At 43.3% G+C, this 17,519-nt stretch overlaps 1 pseudogene; it reads left to right on the top strand.

Annotated features, from left to right (window-relative positions):
- LOC124026044 overlaps positions 1 to 17,519 on the top strand; it is a 26,971-nt pseudogene extending 9,452 nt beyond the window's left edge.

Raw genomic sequence — 17,519 nt, 5'->3', positions numbered from 1 at the left:
AGCCCATAGTGAATCTCTGTGTGTTGCAGGTACATTCCGCCCCTGCTGTGGGGTAAAAGTGGCCACCTACAGACAGCACTGTATGGCAAGATGGGGCGGGTGAGCTGCCCTCACCCCATAGGCCTCAGGAAGTACTTACCCATGCAGGATGGGGCCACCGCCACCTTTGACCTCTTCGAGCCCATGGGGGACCACCGGACAGGAGGTGGGCTATTTCAATCATTCATGGATCATTTATCAAGAATGGAGAATCTCTATTGGCACAGGACTCTCTTTTTTTTTCTCAATATAAACAGTCAAAAACATCCCCCTCAATTGAGATGTGCTTGCCTTACCTTTTCTATGCCTATGTTAACTGGTTGAGAAACATTGTCATTTACAGCAATGACCAAGGAGAGAAGTGCAATGGGAAGGAAAGCTGTTGAATGAGCTCATTGGAAGCATGAGAGCAAATTCATCAGCCCAATGTTGTGCTATGGACCTGTCCTATGTACGGTATCGGCCCTGTCTGGGCTCAGTTTGTCAGGGCGGTTTTGACGCCTTTGGTCCATTGACTTGTTTACCCTGTGGTTCCATTTCCCGTTGTATAGGTGATTATTATGTCAGTGTTGTTGAGGACACAGATTTACAGACCGTGACTCTTGGTAAACTCTACTATCTTTACTTTCGGCTAAGGTGATGAGATCAGGGCCTGTGACCCAAATGGTACCCTATTCCCTATTTAGTGCACTACTTTTGACCATACTATTGGCCATGGTCAAAAGTAGTGTACTGAATAGGGTGCCATTTGCGACGTAGATCATTTGTTTTGACCTCTGAGTTGAGATGTAGTAGTTTGTAATGGTCACTAGTTTGCGTTGCCATATGGAAGGAAGCATGTTGCTTTACTTCACACATCCACGTTGTTTCCTCTTCTAATTGTGCTGTTGCCAGTGGCTTCTGTCTGTGTTGTCTGTTTTATCTTATAGTTATTAAACCATATAGATTTGTATCCCCTTTGCCTCTTGTCAGGCCGTCATTGTAAATAACAATTTGTTCTTAATTGACTAGCCTGTTAAATAAAGGTAATAAAGAGCCTCGGGTAACTAGGCTACTTATTGTTTTATTGTTTGAGTGACTGGGACATCTCATCCTATAGAGGTTTTATTGAGGCACCATACTGTCTCTGTTTGCTGCCTGTCATATTTACGTACCACACCGTGCAATGATCGGCCCATGAGGACGTGTAATCTTGCCTTTACATATTTTCATTTGCAAACGGCTCACTGATCCATCTGTCCGTATGTTTGCTATTCCAACAGATGACGTCACCATGGTGATATGTCCGGGGATCGGTAACCATAGCGAGAAGCACTACATCCGCACCTTTGTGGGTCACTCTCAGAAGGAGGGTTACAGGTGTGCTGTGCTCAATCACCTGGGTGCTCTGCCCAACATCGAGCTCACCTCACCTCGCATGTTCACCTACGGTGAGGACTACACAGGCGTGTACAAACACACACATGCTCCTAATAAAACACACACATGCTCCTAATAAAACACACACAAAAGCAACAACAAGAAGTTATAGGTGAAAGATGGGTTTTCACCACACTACCCTCATTTCAGATCAGTGGCCATGAATTATGCTACCAAGGAAATGAACCAACTCAAAGCCTCAGTATGTAATGTCTTTGCTCTGGTCCGTGTCCGTGTGCTTGTTCTGGTAGGTTGCACGTGGGAGTTTGCGTCCATGGTGGGTTACATCAAGAAGATGTTCCCTCACACCCACCTCATAGTGGTGGGCTTCAGCCTGGGAGGCAACATCGTGTGCAAGTTCCTGGGAGAGAACCGGACCAATCAGGAGAGAGTGCTGTGCTGCGTCAGCGTCTGCCAGGGATACAGTGCACTCAGGTGAGCTATGGTCTTAAGGCTTATTTAAACCCTGTTCAAGGGTATGCAAAAGCAACATGTAAGAGCTGCTCAAAATGGCTATCAGTGTTCATCCGTGGAGTTACAAATTGCAGTGCTGCACACGTTTGTGTATTATAATTGCTACGCGAGGATGCAGAATGGACATTTTGCCTAACTAATGGTGTTTGTTGTAATTACATACTAAATGCCCTTTTTACACACAGCTGTATACTAGGTCAGTGAAGGTGTCATAAACATCCAAATATAAACAGTGGAGACACATTGTCTTTTTTAGAGGCAGTGTTATGCTTGTTAGCAATGAGCTGTAATGTAGCTAACTTAGTGTAAATAAGTGTTTTGCCCCAACTTAGTGAAGTTAGCTAGCTGGTGTTTCTATTTACTGTGCAGTTGGTTAGCATCCATTGCTACTCATTTGCAAGATATGGTAAAACAGCTGTCAAAAATGACATACTGTTCAGTTGTGTTTTACCAATGGCGAAGGCGCATAAAGATGAAGGAATTCAGATATGTCTTAGTTTGAGCACTATCCACTGAGTTTGTAAACTACTTTTTATTTTTTTATTTTACCTTTATTTAACCAGGCAAGTCAGTTAAGAACAAATTCTTATTTTCAATAACGGCCTAGGAACAGTGGGTTAACTGCCTGTTCAGGGGCAGAACGACAGATTTGTACCTTGTCAGCTCGGGGATTTGAATTTGCAACCTTCCAGTTACTAGGCTACCCTGCCGCTCCTACGGCATGCGACGTGGTTCAATGTGCCAGTAAATAAGCACAATTCACTTTTAGGTTTTTCAAATTGCCACTGTCTTGGTGCTAGAATTAGAATCATGTATACTGTGCTAATGCCAATAGAATAAATTAGTAACAGAGAGCAATGTACAATATGGCAAACTTAGCAAACGAGGCGTTTTATGGTAATTACATGGGGGGCCGTCATCTTTTATGCACCTTTGTGACGTAATCTACTTTCCAAGTGTATTTCTTTGAATACAAGTGCTCTGTCTGTCCTACTTCTGAGCCTTGGTTCTCTGTAAAAGGAGGTTCACTCAGATGGAATTGACTTTGTCCAGCAGCTTTCTGTCTGACAAGCATCATTGATCATTTCCTGTAGTTTGGCTTTATCTGTGATCTCAGTGGACTGGTGACTAACACAACAAAGACTGAGGACAGATGCCCTGCCTTTTATCCTTGCCTGGGTGCCGGTCGGTCTCCGCTGTAGACAACTGGTTATTGCCTTTCCAAGTCTTTTGAGGTAGGCAAAGATGTAGGCTCCAGTACAGTAGTTCTGTGTTATTGAGTACTGAAACAGACTCATACTGTTGGCTGCTCCGTTAACCTGGGTGGTTAGTTTTCATGCACCATGCAGTTCTTCCATGGAGGTTGTTTCAGTGTTTTCCCTTCTGTCTTAGTCCCTGTAATCTATTTGATTACACTTGGGTATAAAGCAGACTGCCTGTTATCATAATGAGCATAGACTTTGTAAACACTTGAGCTTTTGTCGTGACGGGGAAAACTTTTATCACGATACAGTGACTGAAAACGCACAACTCTGGTGTTTCTAGATGTGGTATTGCACAAGCTCTGGGATGGAGTAGATGGAACTCTGTGAAACGTGTGGTGTTTCTGAACCACACCTTTGAGTTTGAAACGTGGCCAACGTCTCTTGGCAGGAACACTCCGCTCTGTCCAGAGAGTAAACAGTGTGTTCGTGTGTGTGTGTGTCAGGACCAGGCAGACTGGCCTTTTGTGAAATGGGAGTAGTCTTTATACCTCTGTTTTATTTTCCATTCCTGTCTATGTCATAGCTAAAGCCTTGTCTTTTGTCATTGCCCATGCCATCTGTTGAATGGGATTGTTATGCCTGCTGCGTAGTTCTCACTATATATGCTACCTCTGTAGTATTTCTCATCGGGTTGGGTGGGTAGGTTAGTTTCTAAATGTAATTTGTTAGTTACTAGTTACCTGTCAAATTGTAATCAGTAATGTAATCTGATTACTTTAAGTTACTTTCCGATGACTTCCCCCTTAAGAGGCATTAGAAGACAAAAAGGATCCATCAAACACATTTAGTGTGTCATCATAGAGGTCTCTGAACTTATGGTCAGGCAAAAAAATCTGATTTAGCCTACATGTAACTGATAACATGTAATCAGCTACTCCTCAACCTTGTTTCACATGTGCACTAGCAGATATGAAGTTGGACTAGCTAATTCCTAGATGGGTACTGCTAGCTTGTTGCTACCTAGTTATTAGCTTGTTGCTAGCTAGTTATTAGCATGTTGCTAGTACTGCTAGCTTGTTGCTAGCTAGTTGCTAGGTAGTGTTGGTGAGTTCATAGTGCAGTAAGAGATCGTTCTGCGGATTTAACGTGTGGGGTGATGGTTAGCATGTCAGCTTCAAGAGTACAAAGTGTTGTTGGCAGCAGGTTTTTTGTTGTCCTGCATTGGCCTACAGTGATGAAACCTGTGTTTCATGCTTTAGCCAACTTTTGAGTATGTTGGTTGTCAGGCAAAACTGATATAAACATGACAACAATATAATTAGTTCTCTCTCTACACACAACTGACTTCCGTGTGTGTGTGTACAGGGCCCAGGAGACGTTCCTACAGTGGGACCAGTGCAGACGCTTCTACAACTTCCTCATGGCCGACAACATGAAGAAGATCATCCTTTCACACAGGTACTCAGCCCTGTTCCAATACTTAGCACATTCACACTGGTAGGCCCAGTCCCAAAGAAACCCCTAGCCCCTACCCTAGGGCCATGACACTTCTCATACATCTGAAATGGACAAATTACTGTAAAAGCCATATGGTGGTAACTCCATGTGGTGATTGGGAGCTTTCATCACATGATAACACCCATTCAAGCCCTCCTGGGGCCACCCATAGGAAATCAAACGGTCTGATAAATGGCTTATATTATTTAAGATCTATGACAAATGGATTGGACTTAACTCAGTCACAACCCAGCAGATCAGTAAAATTCCCCATGGAGGAGAAACATCAAACCCGTACAGAGCAGCTCCCTGAGGCAAACTATTTAACTAATGAAATGGAGGCAATTAGCGATGGCACAGAAATTCCTGGTATAGGTATAGATTTTTACTGAGAATAACTAGTGTTGTCACGTGTTTCAAGGCCATGTCTCAACATTTTGTGTGCGTGTTTACAGGGGCAGTCTGTTTGGAAGTGCAACGAAGATGGAGGATGCAGACCTGAGCCGGCTCTACACGGCCACCTCCCTCATGCAGATCGATGAAACCATCATGAGGTATAGGACATGCTGAAAATAACCTAGAATTAAATCAGTGTTTCGCTTTCCCCCCAATACATTTGAGTAAAAGAAACTAAATAGAATCTAATAAGGAACACATGCTAAAATGACACACAATGCAATTATTCCTGTGAGCAACCGGTCTCACATTGACCCCCTGTGAAATCAGTGTTGAGTCCTCAACACTACAATATTTAGAACTGGTTTCACAGGGGGTCAATGTGAGATTTATGGCTGTATGTTTAAAATAGACTGTCAACACTCAATAATTTTATCAAAATAGTTTAACCTGCTTTTTTGCAATAATCACTGATCTGGCTTTCAAATCTGTCTATGAAAATGCCCTTTTTTTAAACAAACTTAACCAGAACCAGGCACAATGTACATTCACTAATAATGACTAACTTAAGGTAGCAGGCATAGATAATGAACACAGGTCAACCTCTCAAGCCCACCTTCTAATGAGTAGCCAGCTAAGTTTTATATTTCAAGTCCAGCCAACTTGGGTGTATTTGCTTGCTAACATGGTATAACAGTTGAACTGTTCTGAATACACCCTCCTGTCCATCTCCACTTGTTTGAACAAACTGTTCACTTTGTTTAGATATTGAAATCAAGTGAGAACGAGTTGCCAATTCTGGATATTAATGCGTATTTTTATGCTCATTGCACATTTATAAAACACCTACTGGACAGTTGGCACATAACAGTATGTGGCTAAAATGCTGACAAGAACTGATCAGACATTTGCCCAAGTCGTTGATACTCACGTCTTAGTAAGGTCTGCTCTGTTCTACATGTTGAGACTTGAAAAGGGTATCTATCATTAAAATGGTTTAGTTTAAATGCCGATAGAGATTTTAAACTGCTCGTTGTCAGAGAGGAAGAAGTGCTCTTTAGTCTTTGTTGTGGTGAGTGTCAGGGGCAGGGGCCTGGTGTCTGTGCCAGTGGGAAGGTGCACAGTGAACACAACAGAAGGAGCAAAGGAAACGAGAAAAAAGACAGTTAAAAAAATCCATATTTTTTTTACCTTGATTCTTGCGATACAGGCATTTTGAACATTGTTCTAAATCAATAATTTGCTATATCGCCCAGCCCTAAGAAAGGCCTCTGAGTATCTTGCTGTGCATGGTTCATAGGGATGTGCTCACCCACATAGTATGTCCCTTAATAATCCCTCCAGTTTCCACAGCATGCTGCTTTGTTTTGTGACCTGTCACCCCTCCTGTCTCTGCAGGAAGTTCCACGGGCACAACTCCCTCAAAGAATACTACGAGAAGGAGAGCTGTGTGCATTATATTCACAATGTAGGTTGATACTCTTTATCCCTACTTCTCTCTCTCCTGTGTGAATTAAGAATACTTTTCTAAACATGTATGTGTGTATGAATATCAGACATGTACTAAAGGAAGTGCTTAGAACAGTGTGAGGTCTTTGGAGAGTTCATGATTGAAGCTTGTGTCTAAGTGGACTCTTATTGGGCCTGTGTATTGCATACAGTATATCTAATTCTGGTTGGATTTTATAGGTTGACGTGCCACTTCTGCTGGTCAACTCTGCAGACGATCCTCTGGTGCACGGGTCTCTGCTCACCATCCCTCGCACACTGGCAGGTAACAAACACCTGCATTAGTACACACACACACACACACACACACACACACACACACACACACACACACACACACACACACACACACACACACACACACACACACACACACACACACACACACACTTTCTCTACTCAGAGCTCGTCCCTACAGAGACACAGGGCCATTCGGCTCGAACCGCCCTATCCGGTCCCCCAGGACACCTTTTCCCCAGATAAACATGTGCATGTGTAATTCCCCACTTGAAAACATGTCATCTATACTTGGACTGTCTGTGTCCTGCTTCTGTTATAATGCAATGTCATTATAGTTAACACAGACAAAGACGTTTGTACAACATGTTGATCGTGTTGTTTATAGTTCCAACTAATGGTTACAACAGATGTTTGTACAACATGTTGATCGTGTTGTTTATAGTTCCAACTAATGGTTACAACAGATGTTTGTACAACATGTCGATCGTGTTGTTTATAGTTCCAACTAATGGTTACAACAGATGTTTGTACAACATGTCGATCGTGTTGTTTATAGTTCCAACTAATGGTTACAACAGATGTTTGTACAACATGTCGATCGTGTTGTTTATAGTTCCAACTAATGGTTACAACAGATGTTTGTACAACATGTCGATCGTGTTGTTTATAGTTGCAACAGATGTTTGTACAACATGCCTTTATGCAGAGCAGCAAAGCTACATTAAAGTAATTGTGTGCTGAAGTTCTGTTTTTTTTAGCTATTGAGAAGAGGCATCCAGAGAATCCGATCATGCAGCTACTCCATAAGAAGTTAGCCAGTACTGTAACAGTGAGAAAAACACATTGCTAAAATGTGTTTGGTGTCAGCAAGCCACTTTGAAAAGTCACTTTTTAATGTCCAGAACAGTATGTGCACATGTTATTTGTGTACTAACACAAGGGAAATCATTAGAAGTCTACTGTGTTTTCACCAGTTCAACACCTGGTACAAAGTTCTCCCTTACTTTGTCTCTGAAACAGCAGAGCTGGAATAAGCAGATGAATCCTTTAAGTCCCACACCCAGGCCAGGGAGGGGGCGGTATGTAGAACTAGGTGTGTTGGGAATGTCTGACTGATTAACAATGGCTCTAACTCAAACACACTCACACACACTCACACACACGGTAGTGTATCACACAGATGAGAGCCTCTGTCTCCTCATGTGCTCGGGACTTAGACTCTAGACACCGCTAGGCCTTACCTTTTTAGATATGCAAACTAAAGTCTGGCATTTTTTTCAACACTAACTGATTCTAATGATAGGTTACCATGATTGGTGTTCTATCATTTTAAAATAGAACACTGAGAATAGCGGCCAATCAGCTCAATCCTCAAGGGTTTACTTGGTTGATCAAATGGAGCAGTAAAGGAAAGCATGCTATTTATGGAAACAACCACCTCAGCACTACCAACTAGTCACCATTTGTTGGATTATATTAGATCCATGGACTGGACAGTACTCTTTCCAGTTCTCATCTCTCACGGGATTTCTGGAACAGCCCGTTGCTCTCTATCCCTGTCCCTTGGCCCTTACCCTTTAATGTAAGCATGTCTGAAGGTTCTGGTTGGGTATAAGCTGTGTAGTGGTAGAGCTTCCACAATATTGCTTCCCACCTTACAGATCAGCAAACATTGAAGGGGTAGGTCTAAAGACAAGTTCCCTACTGAAATGATCACGTTTCCTCAGTGGTGCTGAATGTGTGGTGGTGATGTGTCCTGTTATTTATAGAGTCCCAGAGCTGGGATGGAGGGGAAGACTAGCTCACTGGCTTGTTGTGTCCTGCACTACACAGAGATGCAGGGTAGAGATATAGGAGATTCTCAGCTGGTGCCCTGCCTCACTCTCTGATAGGGGAAATCAGCTATTGCCCTGCCTAACTCTCTGATAGGGGAAATCAGCTGTTGCCCTGCCTCTCTCTCTGATAGGGGAAATCAGCTGGTGCCCTGCCTCACTCTCTGATAGGGGAAATCAGCTGGTGCCCTGCCTCACTCTCTGATAGGGGAAATCAGCTGTTGCCCTGCCTCTCTCTCTGATAGGGGAAATCAGCTGGTGCCCTGCCTCACTCTCTGATAGGGGAAATCAGCTGTTGCCCTGCCTCTCTCTCTGATAGGGGAAATCAGCTGGTGCCCTGCCTCACTCTCTGATAGGGGAAATCAGCTGGTGCCCTGCCTCACTCTCTGATAGGGAAATCAGCTGTTGCCCTGCCTCTCTCTCTGATAGGGGAAATCAGCTGTTGCCCTGCCTCTCTCTCTGATAGGGGAAATCAGCTATTGCCCTGCCTCTCTCTCTGATAGGGGAAATCAACTGTTGCCCTGCCTCTCTCTCTGATAGGGGAAATCAGCTATTGCCCTGCCTCTCTCTCTGATAGGGGAAATCAGCTATTGCCCTGCCTCTCTCTCTGATAGGGGAAATCAGCTATTGCCCTGCCTCTCTCTCTGATAGGGGAAATCAGCTGGTGCCCTGCCTCTCTCTCTGATAGGGGAATCAGCTGTTGCCCTGCCTAACTCTCTGATAGGGGAAATCAGCTGGTGCCCTGCCTCACTCTCTGATAGGGGAAATCAGCTGGTGCCCTGCCTCACTCTCTGATAGGGGAAATCAGCTGGTGCCCTGCCTCACTCTCTGATAGGGGAAATCAGCTGGTGCCCTGCCTCACTCTCTGATAGGGGAAATCAGCTGGTGCCCTGCCTCACTCTCTGATAGGGGAAATCAGCTGGTGCCCTGCCTCACTCTCTGATAGGGGAAATCAGCTGGTGCCCTGTCTAACTCTCTGATAGGGGAAATCAGCTATTGCCCTGCCTCACTCTCTGATAGGGGAAATCAGCTATTGCCCTGCCTCACTCTCTGAAAGGGGAAATCAGCTGGTGCCCTGCCTAACTCTCTGAAAGGGGAAATCAGCTATTGCCCTGCCTCACTCTCTGAAAGGGGAAATCAGCTGGTGCCCTGCCTCACTCTCTGAAAGGGGAAATCAGCTGGTGCCCTGCCTAACTCTCTGAAAGGGGAAATCAGCTATTGCCCTGCCTCACTCTCTGAAAGGGGAAATCAGCTGGTGCCCTGCCTAACTCTCTGATAGGGGAAATCAGCTGGTGCCCTGCCTCACTCTCTGATAGGGGAAATCAGCTGGTGCCCTGCCTCACTCTCTGATAGGGGAAATCAGCTGGTGCCCTGCCTAACTCTCTGATAGGGGAAATCAGCTGGTGCCCTGCCTCACTCTCTGATAGGGAAATCAGCTGGTGCCCTGCCTAACTCTCTGATAGGGGAAATCAGCTGGTGCCCTGCCTAACTCTCTGAAAGGGGAAATCAGCTGGTGCCCTGCCTAACTCTCTGATAGGGGAAATCAGCTGGTGCCCTGCCTCACTCTCTGATAGGGGAAATCAGCTGGTGCCCTGCCTCACTCTCTGATAGGGAAATCAGCTGGTGCCCTGCCTAACTCTCTGATAGGGAAATCAGCTGGTGCCCTGCCTAACTCTCTGATAGGGGAAATCAGCTGGTGCCCTGCCTAACACTCTGATAGGGGAAATCAGCTGGTGGTTCGGTCCCCTTTGCCCTAGAAGAGTCAGGCTGACTCACACTGGCCACAGGAAGCCTGGAAACATGTGAAAGCTGTCGTATAACTAACGTGGTCACCTCACCTGGAATCAAACTTTAAGCTGCCTAGTAGTTGGCACATGTCATTAGGACTGTGGCGGACAAATCCGGCCAACAATCTTTTAGTTGGAACCTCAGTCAGGAGTCTTGTGCGTAGTGCTTAACCCAGAGTTAAAGTCGATTCCATTTCATTTTAGGATTTAAATGGAATCTTATTCAAATGCAGAATACGACAGTATTATTATTACTTAAGTGTGTAGTTTAGATGAATTGGGCTTCTGCTTTGCTCATACTTATCTCCATGTCACAAAATGGAAGCTGCATATTAGACATAATTTCTGTTTTAAAGCAAGCTTCAACTTTTCCCTGCGTCTAGTTCATGGTCCTTTTTAAAACGCTATTAAACAATTGATAGGACCGCTTCCCAAAAGATGCAGCCAGCCATTCTGACTGGTTTATTATGAATGTGTTCTGACATCAAACCCTCTTCAGGGTTCTGCCTAATGGAAAGCTGGGGTGTCCTTTTTCAATTGTTTATAAATATGAGTCATTTCCTAGAGTCACCTAGGCTATTATAACCTCTGGTAGATGTTAGCAGATAGTGTATGGTTGGTACAAGCCCTGTGGGATGACACTCACCAGGCGGACGCTGCAGTTTGTCGTGGAAATTTCCTCTATTTACCAAATCATGAGCGCAAACCACAACACAAGTCAAGAGTTAGTTATCAAAGTCCATCTTTAATTATATGAGCTCTATCACAACCCTGTGACTCTCAGATCGATTCAGTGTCTATCAATGAATTCTCTGAGTCCTTCACACATTGCAGCTGAGATCCTTTAATAGCAAAGAACACACATAGTCAGACAGCATAGACATAATAAATCGTTCAGCTCTGTCTCCTAAACTATGTTATTTTCTCAAACTCAGAACCATAAACCAATCCTCCATATCAACAGGCATATATCAAATTGTCATTTAGATACACCCAATTCTAAATACAACCAATCCTGGACAAGCTCACGGGGAGCATAGAACGATTCCAGACACTGCCATCCTCCTCTCCCCGATGGGAAAAGTAGGGAGTGACTGGCACACAGACACAGTGGAGCAAAAGATATGTTTACACATGAGATGACACCTTGACCTTTCCCCTCTCTGCGGCCCTTGCAACTTAGTCTTGACAGAGAACAGATAACTGCCAATGGCCACCACTATAGTACAACAAAATACATTCTTATGAGAAATAACTCATAAGCATATCATGAAAATAAAACATCTTATCTATGTTACCCACCAATTCTGATTCTTCCCCAACAAGTTTCCCCCACTAACCCAGTTAGAGCTGGAGAAATTAGGGCTCCATGTCTGGATGCCACACTAGTGTTCTGTTCAGGGTTGGGGTCCAAGTGATTTCAATTGTGGAAAAAAAACTTTAAAGTATATGGTTTCTACTTTTCTGTTTTAATTTAGAAATAATGGAAAATAGGGGTCCATTTTTATTATTGAATTGGAATATCAATTTACTTCCTTAATCAGCCCAACCCTGGTTCTGTTAATCAGCCCAACCCTGGTTCTGTTAATCAGCCCAACCCTGGTTCTGTTAATCAGCCCAACCCTGGTTCTGTTAATCAGCCCAACCCTGGTTCTGTTAATCAGCCCAACCCTGGTTCTGTTAATCAGCCCAACCCTGGTTCTGTTAATCAGCCCAACTCTGGTTCTGTTAATCAGCCCAACTCTGGTTCTGTTAATCAGCCCAACTCTGGTTCTGTTAATCAGCCCAACCCTGATTCTGTTCTACCAGTTGTAACTGGTAGGCAGCAGCTGGGGAATACCTGTAATACCGTTGTTACCCGCTACCTGCTCAGTCATTTCATAAAAGGTTCTGTTGTGCTATTTTAATCTGTTATTTACAACGTTCTAACAGTTTATTTCAAGTTAATATATTAACACTAACCTCACTAAATAGGTTATAAATAGGCTGTACTGTACAGCCTATAATCAGTGACTTGTCCCATTTTGGTTGACGTGCACCTCCCAGTGGATTGGGTTGAACAATTGGTGTTTCAACAAAAACCAAAACCGAACGGTATAATATAGCTCGGCTACAGAGTCATGAGTTAATTGTTCTAGTTGGTCAATCCTGATAGATATTACATGTTTATTGCCTTTATCAAGGCTTTATTTATCTTTCATCAGGGTTATTGAGCTACCTGGTGATAGTGATCGATGTCAATGCACTGGACCCTGCTCTCCTTCCTCTCCCAGTCCTCCTAGACACCTGACTCAAGATCTCTGCCCCTTTACAGGATGACGCCATTTTACGACCTTGGTGTAACATTGTGTGCTGTTCGTCATTTTACAGAATGTATGGCATCATTCCTGACATAACTGTCACTAAACAATGACTCCCATGTGGTTCCGGGGGCTGGTCCGGTGGTTGTGTTGCTGACCCGGATCACATGCCCCTGGAGGCAGTGGTTCCATCTCCCGTTCCTCCACTTGCTTTCTGTACTGTATCCCTCATCTCATTTCTCTCATACATTTCTATCCATTTGTCTATCAACTAAAAAAAATCTGTTTTAAAAGATGCTACTATCTTCTAATTCTACCCCTTCCTTTCTGTTCCCTATCCCCTCCAGAGAAGAAGCAGAATGTCATCTTCGCCCTGACACTGCACGGGGGCACCTGGGCTTCTTTGAGGGGGCCGTGCTCGTCCCCCAGCCCCTCACCTGGATGGACAAGGTGATCGTGGGTTACGCCAACGCCATGTGCCAATGGGAAAAACAGAAACCGCCATGCCAAAAAAGCGGGAACCTGAATACATCCTGTCCTGAAGAGAAGGCAGCGTAAACTTTAACTTCCTGAACTCCTCTCTCGCTCACCTCTGACCCCCCTCCCCACTCACTGAGGAGAAACCTTAACCAAACCTGAACTTCTACTCTCTCTCTCTCCTCTCACGCCTCTTCTCGGGCTACTGTCTCAACCCTCTCCTCCTCCTCCCGGGTACCCCTATTCCCTCAGCCTCTACTCCTCCTGCTGCCCCCCTCTAACCAAAACCACCTTACACGTGAAGGAACTAAAACGACTAAATGCCTTTGTGCTTTGTCTCTGAGGGGAACTAGTGGAGTGGAGAGGAACAACTACTTTTGTCCTTACGTATACATTACCAAGAGAGATCCCTGAGATCCAACCATGGAGACTTTGACCAAATATTCACTTTAAAAAAGGGATAAAACAAACTGGCATCCGACTAGTAGAGAAAGAGAGGGAGAGAGAGCGACATGGTAGATGTGTAGTCGTAGAGAAAAGGAGCACAGAAGAAACCTCCTAGTACTATCTCTGAGGACTAATGAAGCTGCAGTGACTGTACGCTACAGTGCGCTCACTGCTGACGACTGCCAAGGCTTTAGCCTAGTTTGCCGTCTTAAACCAACACCGCCTCTTTATACAATGTATGTTACTCGCAAATAATGTATAAAAAGCCAGTTTAGTTTAGCAGGCCGTGTGTGCTGAGAAAGAGAGCTGCGGGATAGCTCTGTTAGTATGTGACCTTTTCTATTAGGTTGATCTGATTCTCTGTTCTGTCTGTTTTAGTCCTAAATGTTTTCTTGGTGAATAGCAGGCCTTTTTGGAAGGTATACAAATATGGAATAGTTTATTGTTATTGTTATTATTATTATTATTATTATTATTATACAATTATTTTCAGATCGAGTCCCCCATAAAATGAGTATCTATTTCGCACTTGATTCCATGTAGAATCAAGGGGTATGTCTCACAATGCACCCTAGTTCCTATGGTGAAATATAGTGGACCTGGTCAAAAGTAGAGCACTACAAAGGGAATAGGGTGCCTTTTGGGATGCATCCAAGATCTCACTCGCTCCTCAGTGGTACTAAGCAGTGGAGGTAGGTTTTTGCCTAGCGGACCTGACCTGTGGTCAATCTCAATGAGATCCATGCACATTCCTACTGTCTCCTTGTTCTATCACCTTTATTCAATGCACTTTATACGTTGTATGTCACATTTCTTTATTCAACCGTTTTGTTATTCTTTCTTTTATGGGACTAGCGGAAGACAAGGGTTTAGAAACTTTTTTGTTTTGCGTAACCTTTAGTTCAGTGACACTAACGAACGAACGGGAGGGAGAGAGGTTGATAACTCTTCAAGTTAGACGGCCCAAATGATCCCCACGTTCACTAAACCCTACAGTCCACCCTCCCAGTAGAGGATTTTTGTACTTAAAAATAAGACACTTTTTCCAAAATAGTGCCCTACATGTTAGTACACTATGTAGGGAAGAGTGTAATTTGAGATTAGCCCTCAGGGTGAGTCTTCCTTGGCTGTCTGTCCTGTGCAGTCAACCTACTGAGCCTTACTACTAACCCTAACCTACTCAGTCCTACACCCTTGATCAGCTCCAGGTCTTCTAAAGCATGACTGACTATAGAATCATTCCCTTACACAGAGTAGCCCACTGCCAATACACAGACACTCCAGTGTCAGACACTCGTATGGAAATGGACCTAGCAGCTGAGACTCAATATCACTAAAATACATTTTCACAACGTAGATAACTTGCTGTGATTACTGGTTTATCACATCTGATGTTGAACCTTTCATTGTCGAGGGCACTGTACAGACATGAACATACACTCATGTAGATGACTGGTATTATAGACCATGTGTTCATGGGACCTGAGCTGTGAGGTGTGCTGAGTAGGATGGCCATAATCATTGTGTTAATGACTTCCAACAGACTCCATTTTGTTGAACCAAAAGTCATCACAGAAAAGTTATTTTTTAGTTGACCAGTGGTAGAATACTGATAGAATATTGGTGGCAGTGTTGAGGTCTACCAGAGAGGAAGTTTATTATACATGGGAATGGCCCATTTTTTTGCTAGGGAACATTATCTTAACTACTTTCCATTTAGTTTTGTCAGGACAGAAGGTCTTAGCACACATGTTTGTGTTTGAAGGAATGCTGGAATGTTAATGCTGAAACATGCTGAGGTGTATGAGAACGATGTGTAGGTGAGAATCTGATGAGGTTTGCAAAGACTCAACCCCGAACTCCAGGGGGAGTGGCGCAAAAGATCAAGTTTAGATGTTATAGCTGAGACGTCATAGCTTTCCGTGTTTCCTCTTCTTCTTATATATAATGGCCGTGCATTTCCCCTTCAAAGCCTGCAGAGGCAGCCATTCTGGTGGTGTGTTGTCATGACATGTCCAGTCCAGAGGTCCAGCCAAGTGAACTGTATGGAGGTAAAGCTGGTGATTCACTGTACATTAGTGTTATGTCCCAAATGGCACCATATTCCCTATATAGTGCACTACTTTTACCCTGATCCCCATGGACTCTGGTCAAAAGTAGTACACTATATAAGGATTAAGGTGTCATTTGGGATACTATCCAGGCGTATCAGTCTCACCCAACCCATACCTTCTGTGTAGCATAATGAGCTCTTTCAACATCACCTCATGCCAGTCATTTGGTTGGGTGGGTTCTTTCAGCCTTGTAAACCGTCACTCCCTTCTCGAACTTCACCTCAGTCAACTGGCATCCAAACACAAGGGTGCCATCTGCAGGCTTGGAGAGCAAACTACAACTTCTGTCTTAAATCCAGCCAGTGGGTTACTGTACTGTAGTCCTTTAGACATTATTGATGTTAACTCAGTGAGACAAGATTTTAATACAGCTGTTGAACTGATGTTTGTTACCAATTTTTAAGGACACTTCACAGTTTTAGTTAAAAGTTTATAGAAAATCAATTAGTCAGTGACTCGTCCAGTCTAACCGATAGTCATGTGGTTCTGAGATATCCCAGCGAGTAAGATCTGAGTCTTGATACACCAGCATAACAAGCCGTCTTTGCTATGACTCCACACCAACAGGGTGTGTTCTGTCTAGAAATCCACTTATCACCTAACTTTGCACAGAAATGCAGGTTTGGATTGTATCTCTTCAAACTACTTACAGAATTCAACCTTTAGTTTGTTTTTCAGACGTATTTTTTAAATGTGTTTTGTATTTTGTATTGTTACGGTGACTTATTATTTTCTTGTATGTGCAGATCAGAGTGAGTGTAAATGAATGAATGTAGGTGTGTATGATGAGTCCTAACACCATCTCTGGTTTGGAAAACCAAAACACGTCTTCAATGTTTAAAGATACAAATGAATGAAATGTATACATAGTTGGGTCTTCCACCAATTCACTGCCTTTTTACAATTCAGCTGGTAACATTCTCTCAAAGTGCACATGTTCAACTTCATTAAAAACACTCCCCATCTCAAGAGGTTAAATAAAAATGGGACTATATTAAGTGTGAAGTAAAGTAATAGGGTTGTTGATCATAAATAAATCAGAAATCCCATTGTGATGGAGGGAATGGGAGCCTGTTGTGTACAACCGGGAGGGGAAATTGAATGCAACCTTTTAAAAAATGAAAGCGCAAACATTTGTAGCCTGTCTATATATGGAGTAGCAGGGTTGTCGTGTTCTGATCGACCCACTCCGTTCCCCACCACAAAACACCAGAACCAGTTCACCTGCTTTTACACTGTGATTTGACTATTCGATATTAGTTTCTTTAGGTTATTATTATAGTTTCACCATTTTAAAATGAGAGTTCAGTTTACATAAGTAACAGAGTTCATCTTAAAATGAAGGGACTTTGTTTCCCTTGAAATGAATTACTCATCACATGAAATAAATTACAATCTTCAGAAATAACTGCCAAAGCAACTAAATAACTAGAGCTTTACAAAGGAGAAATGTTGAACTTCAGTGGGTTAAAATGTTCATGGAGGGACATCTCAATGCTGATTTTTGTTTTGTGCACTTTAGGAAGTCTATTCATATAAAAATAGGATTTATTGAATTCTCCATGTGATCTATATTAAAGGGCACTTCAATGAATGTAACAGGCTTTTAAAATGCAATATTGTTACACAATTTCTACTTCAAATATCAAAGGGATGCAAAAGGCAGTCATTTGGTGAAACGACCCAGTTATATGTTACTGTATGACGGGGACCAGGGGACATTTATAAAAGATTAAGGCAATAATCAATAGAGATTTGTTTCTCTCAAGGTGTAAATGCAAAC

This window comes from Oncorhynchus gorbuscha, unplaced genomic scaffold (assembly GCF_021184085.1).
Source record: "Oncorhynchus gorbuscha isolate QuinsamMale2020 ecotype Even-year unplaced genomic scaffold, OgorEven_v1.0 Un_scaffold_2528, whole genome shotgun sequence".
Lineage (NCBI taxonomy): Eukaryota > Metazoa > Chordata > Actinopteri > Salmoniformes > Salmonidae > Oncorhynchus > Oncorhynchus gorbuscha.
Note: the sequence above shows the minus strand (reverse complement) of the source record. Positions and strands in the feature narration are given on the sequence as shown.